This window comes from Calidris pugnax, unplaced genomic scaffold (assembly GCF_001431845.1).
Source record: "Calidris pugnax isolate Ruff unplaced genomic scaffold, ASM143184v1 scaffold219, whole genome shotgun sequence".
Classification (NCBI taxonomy): domain Eukaryota; kingdom Metazoa; phylum Chordata; class Aves; order Charadriiformes; family Scolopacidae; genus Calidris; species Calidris pugnax.
In genome coordinates, this window is record NW_015094507.1 from 17,798,086 (window position 1) to 17,804,792 (window position 6,707).

Consider the following 6,707-nt stretch of genomic DNA (forward strand, 5'->3'; position numbering starts at 1 on the left):
CCAGAAAGATTTTCCAAATGCCTAGGAAAAAAAAAGATCCAACAGTCACAGTTATTTGTTTGCATTTGCAACTGCACCTACGGCTATTTCATCCATCTTCATCTGTAGTCACCTACATATCCCTAAATGATTTATAGATTTTGCAATATTTTAATAAAAGGGAAAAAAAAGGTTAGTGAATTCAGAACTTTTATTTCCTTAACATTTACCAATTTTCATCAGTGCAAAATAAAGACCAGCTCTTCTGTAAATAGGTCTTCAAAAAAAAAAAAAAAAAAAAAAAGGTACTTGGAAAGATAAAGGGCAATTCAGTCCTTCCTCTGAATGCATATCATAAGACTGCATACGAAATAATTACCATGAGTGAGGCAACTAGTTCCTACACCCTCTGCAACGTGGATGACATCCTTCTGTGTCATCAAAATAAAACTTACTTGCAGAAAACACACCACTTACTACCTTATCGCACTCACCTGAGCTCATGCATACAAAAGGAGAAGACCAAAGTCTTCCAAATCATCTCTCTCTGCAAAGAAATGAACTACAAAGATTTTAACTCTACTTCCTTCTCCAAAACTACTGGCACCAGGACAGGCATGTGATTTTATCCCTAAACAGGGTGTTCCTTAGGCTCTTTGCCAATTTAATTGGCTTATTCATATCCTTCCCTTCCAGATTACCTCAGGGTGATTTACATGTTGGAGGCCTATAAACACTGATGATTCAGTGCATGAAAACCAAAAACATTGTTCAGCATCTGACAGGGTCCTCACTGCCTTTTGCCCCCAAATTAATTGTTCTTATTGGAACGACCTAACATATAATCAACCTCTGACATCATTCTAATGTTATACAGACAAAAGAGCCTCTAAAATACAATGGAACTAATGTCATTTGTTTTTTACCGGCATTTCCAGGTTTCGGTAGGAGCAAGCAACAGGCGAGGTTTTCAAATGGGAAGATACAGATGCTCCCAGCCCAGCTTCTTCAGTTCACTGGTCATTTTGAAGACTGTCTCCTGATTCTCTGTGAATAAACCCCTCAGACCGAGCTCTAAAGAAATGCAAATACAAAGACAATTTCATTTCCTCTCTTTGCAAAACATAACTTTTCTTATAGCAGTTCAACAGCTACTTAATATGGTGTTCTTTAGAATGAGGAGGTGGACTTGCAGTCAATTCAGAACAAATTTCCTTCACGTATCGAACCTGAACTCTCTATCTAGGAAATATTCTGCAGGCCAGTTCAGGTGAACTGTACCTCCACCAAATACAGAAACACTCATTAACAAAGAAAAGGGTGAAAGGGGTTCATTTTGCCTTTTTGCTTATTAAAGTCTTGGACTTGCATGTATCTCTTTCTTTTTGTAACATGAACAGTTTTGATAAAACGCTCCAGAAAACTTTACAGGACATACTTCTCTACATCTTTGGTAACAATTTAATATATTCTTGTCTCAGTACCCTCACAAAAAGCAGTCACTCGGTGTCCCGTCAGGGGAAGATTACAACACTCCATATGCAGATTCCATTTTGTCCTTGTGCTAAATGCCACATTTCCATAATGTCTTTAAAAGCCACAGGTTGCTTTGTAAGGCAGCCCTCACCATTCTGGTACTTGTTTTCACAAGGACTTTAGCGTATCAGTTGCTAATAAAGTTTGTATTCTTTAATAACAGAGTTTATGCACTTAAATACCTGCCGGAGGATGAACACATCTCCACCATTACAGCTGAAATATTTCAAAGTCCAGCTCTTTTAAATCAGCGTAAATGCCTTAAAACTAGTTTCCCTGTTTGCACTGACAGTTGTGGTTACAGGTGTTACGCACTTAGAAGCTCCGCTTGGATATTAAAACTTGCACACAAATTTATTCATATTTGCATTCACCGACTGTGTTTATCTCCGAAAAATCTGCAATGCGTTTGTCATGCCCACACTGACTCTATACAACATGTTCATACAGAAGTTCCAAGCAACATCACAGAAGTTTTACAGTCCACGTATGTAAATGCAAGTGAGCCACTGCATGAAGCTTTTAATATATAATACAGGAGAACAAACATGTAATGAAACGGTGGGAAGAATGAGGGGTGAACTCCCTAGAATTAAAGCATATATGTACATAATTTTTGTAAACGGCAAGAATATTTCACTCCTACTGAATACTTTAAAAACATTTATACCCCACACAAACCAGTAAATAAGATTCAGATCTCACAAGAAGGCCATTACAGGACCTGATCATTTACAGTATGAGAGAGGCATTGCCCAACCGAGAGAAACAAACCCAGCCCGCACTCCAGACTCACTGCAGGAAAGTGGAGAGCTGGCAGCCCCGAGAGTTTCTCCTCTTTGATCCACAATGAAAAAGAATAATAAGGGTGTACGTACTCACCCTTGTCTACTTTTCACTTTCTTCAAGGAAAAGAGTTATGCTGATTCAGGGCTCTGATCGTGGCCCAGGAAAAATTTGTTCTTATACTCCCCACACACCAAATCTCTACTTTTTAAAAAGTTCTCAAGATTTTCTCTCCCTTTCCTTAATTGAATCAATTCTAGTAACAGACGCTTCTTTGTTGCTTATCACCAAAGTATTTTAAGCATTTTGAATCCTGTCTCATTCTATACTTGTTTCTAAAGGAGTCAGTTCTGGCCTTCAGCTCTTTGTTTTCTTTCAAAACCTTATTGAACGAGTTGTGCTCCTCTGCGTTCACTTCAAGGACACCACGTTTTCTTTTGTTATGATAACTCTCACTCTGAAATGTTTCAAACTTATAATCAAATGCAAAAATACAACTCTCTCTTCCATTTATTCTCCTTAACAGCATCCTGACGGCTGGGCGTTTCAGATAACCAATCGACAGGACATGCTTGAGGCAACAATGCAGAAAATGATGCTGAACCCTGGCTTGGGCAAGAAAAGCCTTTAGTGCATTTTTATTTGGGAATGTCCAGGATATGGGTCTGTCTTTACAGCTTCTGTTGCAGCAGGTCTGGCCCTCTCACCTGCACTGGGCCCACGTTAGCAATGCCTTCCCTAAAACATTAAAGGTAAGCATGTGTCAAGAGAGCGTGGGTATCACATAGAAAACCTGCTCCCGCTTCCACCCGAGTCAACAGGAAAACAAAACAGGCTCGGAGTCAGAGCTTTCCTTTCTTTACTCGCATTTAAACGTCAACTGATGTTTTATGTGGTTGTTTATTAAATAATAATAATACAATAATGCCCAGAGGCTCCAATTAGGACCGGGAAGTCGCTGCAGTGGGATTGTGCAAAGGAGGAGGACGGGACGGCGGGCTGGGAATTTGGGAGGGCTCCCCAGCAGCAGGGGAGCTTGGGGCTGGCAGCCCAGATCCTCTGGGCAGGCGGGAAGGGCTGCTCCCAACGCTCCCCAGCACCCGCAGCAGCTCAGCCTTTTGTTTGCCTGGGAGTTTGATGTTACTTGGGTTTTCGGTTTTTATTCGTTTGGGGTTTTTTTTTTTTTTAATGTCAAGATCTAGAGTAACCAGGAAGACATACAAAGAGGTTTTCTTCAAAGTAGCTGAGCCCGCAAAGGGGAAAAAAAAAAAAAAAAAAGAGTGTATGTAGATGTATATGCTAATTTTTATTAATTAAAACCAGAGTGCTGTGCTGGAGCTGCACACAGGCTTTATTAGCTAATATTAAAACAAAGGGCTGATTCGCCTTCCACAGAATTTTCACCTTGGCAAAGCTGTGCTCTGCAGCGGAGTTGCTGCTCGCTTCGTTCCAAGGCGAGCACAGGATCAGGCCAGGAGCCCTCAGGAAGGACTCGAAAGCCGATAATAAAACAAAAGGACAAACAGGAGGCACATGGGGAGGACAATCCTAAGGAGCGGGATAAGAACAAGCATGTTGCTCTTGGCAGAAAGCAACTGGCAAAAATTAATTGCACAGTCAGTCTCTCGCTCAGTTCTTTTTGTTTTGTTATGAAACAGGATTTGTTTTTATTATAGAGGAATGGGATATATTTCAGCAGAGGAATCCAAGCTGGATAGGTTTTATGGCAGAAGTACGTTTTATGGGGAGATTTGAATGAAGACAGGGTGGATTTAGTTCCCAAGATGGGCCCAGTTGCTCCAGGCTTAAACAAAAAGGGCAGCATGAATGAAAAGCAGGAGAAGGGAAGGAAGGATGTGATTAGAGGAAAGCTGGGCTGAACCAGAACGTGCAGGAGCAAAGACACAAATCCCAAATTAAAGCAACAGCAGAACAATGCTGGGCCCAGAAGGCGAGGCCTGAAACCAAAGGGATGAACAACCCAAGAAGGCTAAAGATGGAGCACAGTGGGGGAGAGATGCTACCGGTCGGTGAGGAAAAGGGAGGAGGAAGGTAGAGAAAACTTTATCTGCTGGAATGGGGAACAGAGAGACCCTGAACTGAGTGGAAAGGAGAACCTAAAGATTCCCCAGGAGAAACTTCTAGAAAGCTGGTAATTTATGAGCTTCCTCAGGCTAAAGGTGACCTAAGTCTGGGGAAGAATTTCGGAAACAAGGTCTGGGGTGGGGAGACAGGTTGTTGGAAATACTTCACAGAAGAACAAGCATGGCCTAAAACCAGAGTTCACGGGGGGCAGAAAAGGGAGCAAATGAGCTTGGAGGACAACAGAATTACCCAAAGTGAGAGGTAGTGCATGGGACTGGCAGAGAGATGCTATAGTGCACATACGTACCATCTGTGAAACCAGGGAGCATCCAGAGGTCAGCTCCAGAGGGAGGAAGGAGGTTCCTGAGAACAAAACGTAGCCAGGTACTCATCTGAAAAAAAGAGAAGGATGGAAAAGGCAGGTAAGATAGTGATAGAGAAGTTGAACCCTTAGTAAGTGATCTGGGAAAAAGTTTTCATTCAAGTCCTCAGTTCTTTGTTGTTCTTTGTAGAAAAGTGAGTTCGATAAAAGTGAGATTTTCAGCTGGCCTGCACTGTATCTACACACACAACCTTCCAAAGAAGCACTGGTTCTGCAATGAAAAGTAGGAGCCGACTTCTTCAATGCTCACACTGAACTACAGGGCTACGTGTTGCAAATGAATACGACCGAAGGTGCCTCAAACCTCCTCCTACACCTGAGGAAATTAGTAGGAAATAGTTAACATGTCTCTATCACCACTGTGTCCTGGGCTGGTTTGTTCACTACCATAGTGGCATGGAAGAAGAGCTTGACCTTCACTACATCTCAGCCTAACACAGTTGTGTAAGCTCATGGAGGAGCCAGGCTCCAGCCCAACAGCCGAGACATTCACAACTCCATGTTTGACTTCAATAGCTCTTAATTCACATGCTCACTATTACTCACATGATTAATATTCACCCTGTAATTTTTTTCACCATTCCAGTTCAATGAATTTTTGGTTGACTCCATCTACTCTCCAGTTAATATGTAATACCATACCGCTCTTTCACCCCTATAATCACTTATGAAAAATTAATTGTCCTACAAAGATGCAAAAGAACTTCTTGGAAAAAAAAAATCTTTGTTAAGAAGTGTAGTTTTTCTGTGCTAAAGCACCGTAGCAGTTTTTTAAGATTAAGTGCAAAGCAGAATTTGGTTTGGTGCAGTGTTTCTCCATAAATTCAGGCAGGAAATATTATATACGAATTTTCAAAACTTGAATTCTTTACAAGAGCAAAAGGAAGGAAGGTAACAGATGGGCATAATATAAATGTTTTTGTATTTAAATGTTTTGACAGCGGAGGGTAAGGTTGTGCAGGACATGGGGATGTAAGATCTTCTTTCTTTAGGTTGCAGTAACATTTCCAGTACCTCACGACACTGCCCTCCCTACACCCCATTACCTCCCTTTTTCTGGAGAACCTGCTCAAGGTTGTGATTGACAACGGATGGAAAAGTGCACTGATCCACACTTCGCTAGTGTTGGCACCTTCCTGAAATTGTCGAGGTAATTGCAGCAGTCAGAGCTGCGAAATTTTACTCACTGCTTCCTAATTATTCTCTATCCAGGTCCATTAGCACAATTCATGCGTATACACCAGTGAGTTTAGTAATTTTCCTTTTATAGCCTCAATGTATTATCCTGAATATAGGTGAACCCACTCAAATGGGTTATTACCGCTTCACCTCCTTGCAAGTAAAAAGTTTAGTTTCACCGTGACTTTGTTGTTGCCACCTTATCTTACAAAACGACTGCAAAGACTTCCTGGGTCATTCATGACAGTTTTGTGCCACTGAAAGCAACTATAGCATACAATCCCTTTCCTTAAAATATTAGGCCTTATCTAAAGATTTGGGGTTGATTTAATTTTCACCTACACTACTGCAACTGGAAGAGTGCTCTGGGAACTCAATCCCCTGGCAGTTATCAATCTTCTTTTTATTCCAGTTTGGATGAGGTAACTGCCAGCTCCTGTATCAACACAGTCTGCATCACTAAAACAGACCTTAAAAATCTCCTGAATTTACCTCCTTCTTGTGCTTTTAGAGAAAAACCATGGACTTCAATGGTTGGTTGTTTGGGCCAATAACCTTTAACTAACAATCATCCTTTAACTTCTTGAAATGAGTAAATTTTCAATTTCCTATTTTCCTAATCAGACCAATCACCTTTTTCTGGTTAAGTTCTGGTTTTAATGAATCTTTCCTGAATATCTATGAGTGAGAGTATATACAGTATTCCAGATGAAATAGGTGTTTTCAACGTCTCTTATATTGAGAAATACACTTCTGTATT

The 6,707-nt window shown here is 41.0% G+C and overlaps 1 long non-coding RNA gene across 3 annotated transcripts in view; it reads right to left on the minus strand.

The window, feature by feature from the left end:
• Positions 1-6,669, minus strand: part of LOC106901704 — a 44,216-nt gene extending 37,547 nt beyond the window's left edge. For all 3 annotated transcript variants that reach the window (XR_001414370.1, XR_001414371.1, XR_001414369.1), the window contains exons 1-2: positions 4,694-6,669; positions 906-1,053 (exon numbers count right to left, since the gene is read on the minus strand). This is a non-coding gene — a long non-coding RNA (uncharacterized LOC106901704). The remainder of the gene's footprint in view (positions 1-905; positions 1,054-4,693) is intronic.
• Between the last annotated feature and the right edge of the window lie 38 nt (positions 6,670-6,707).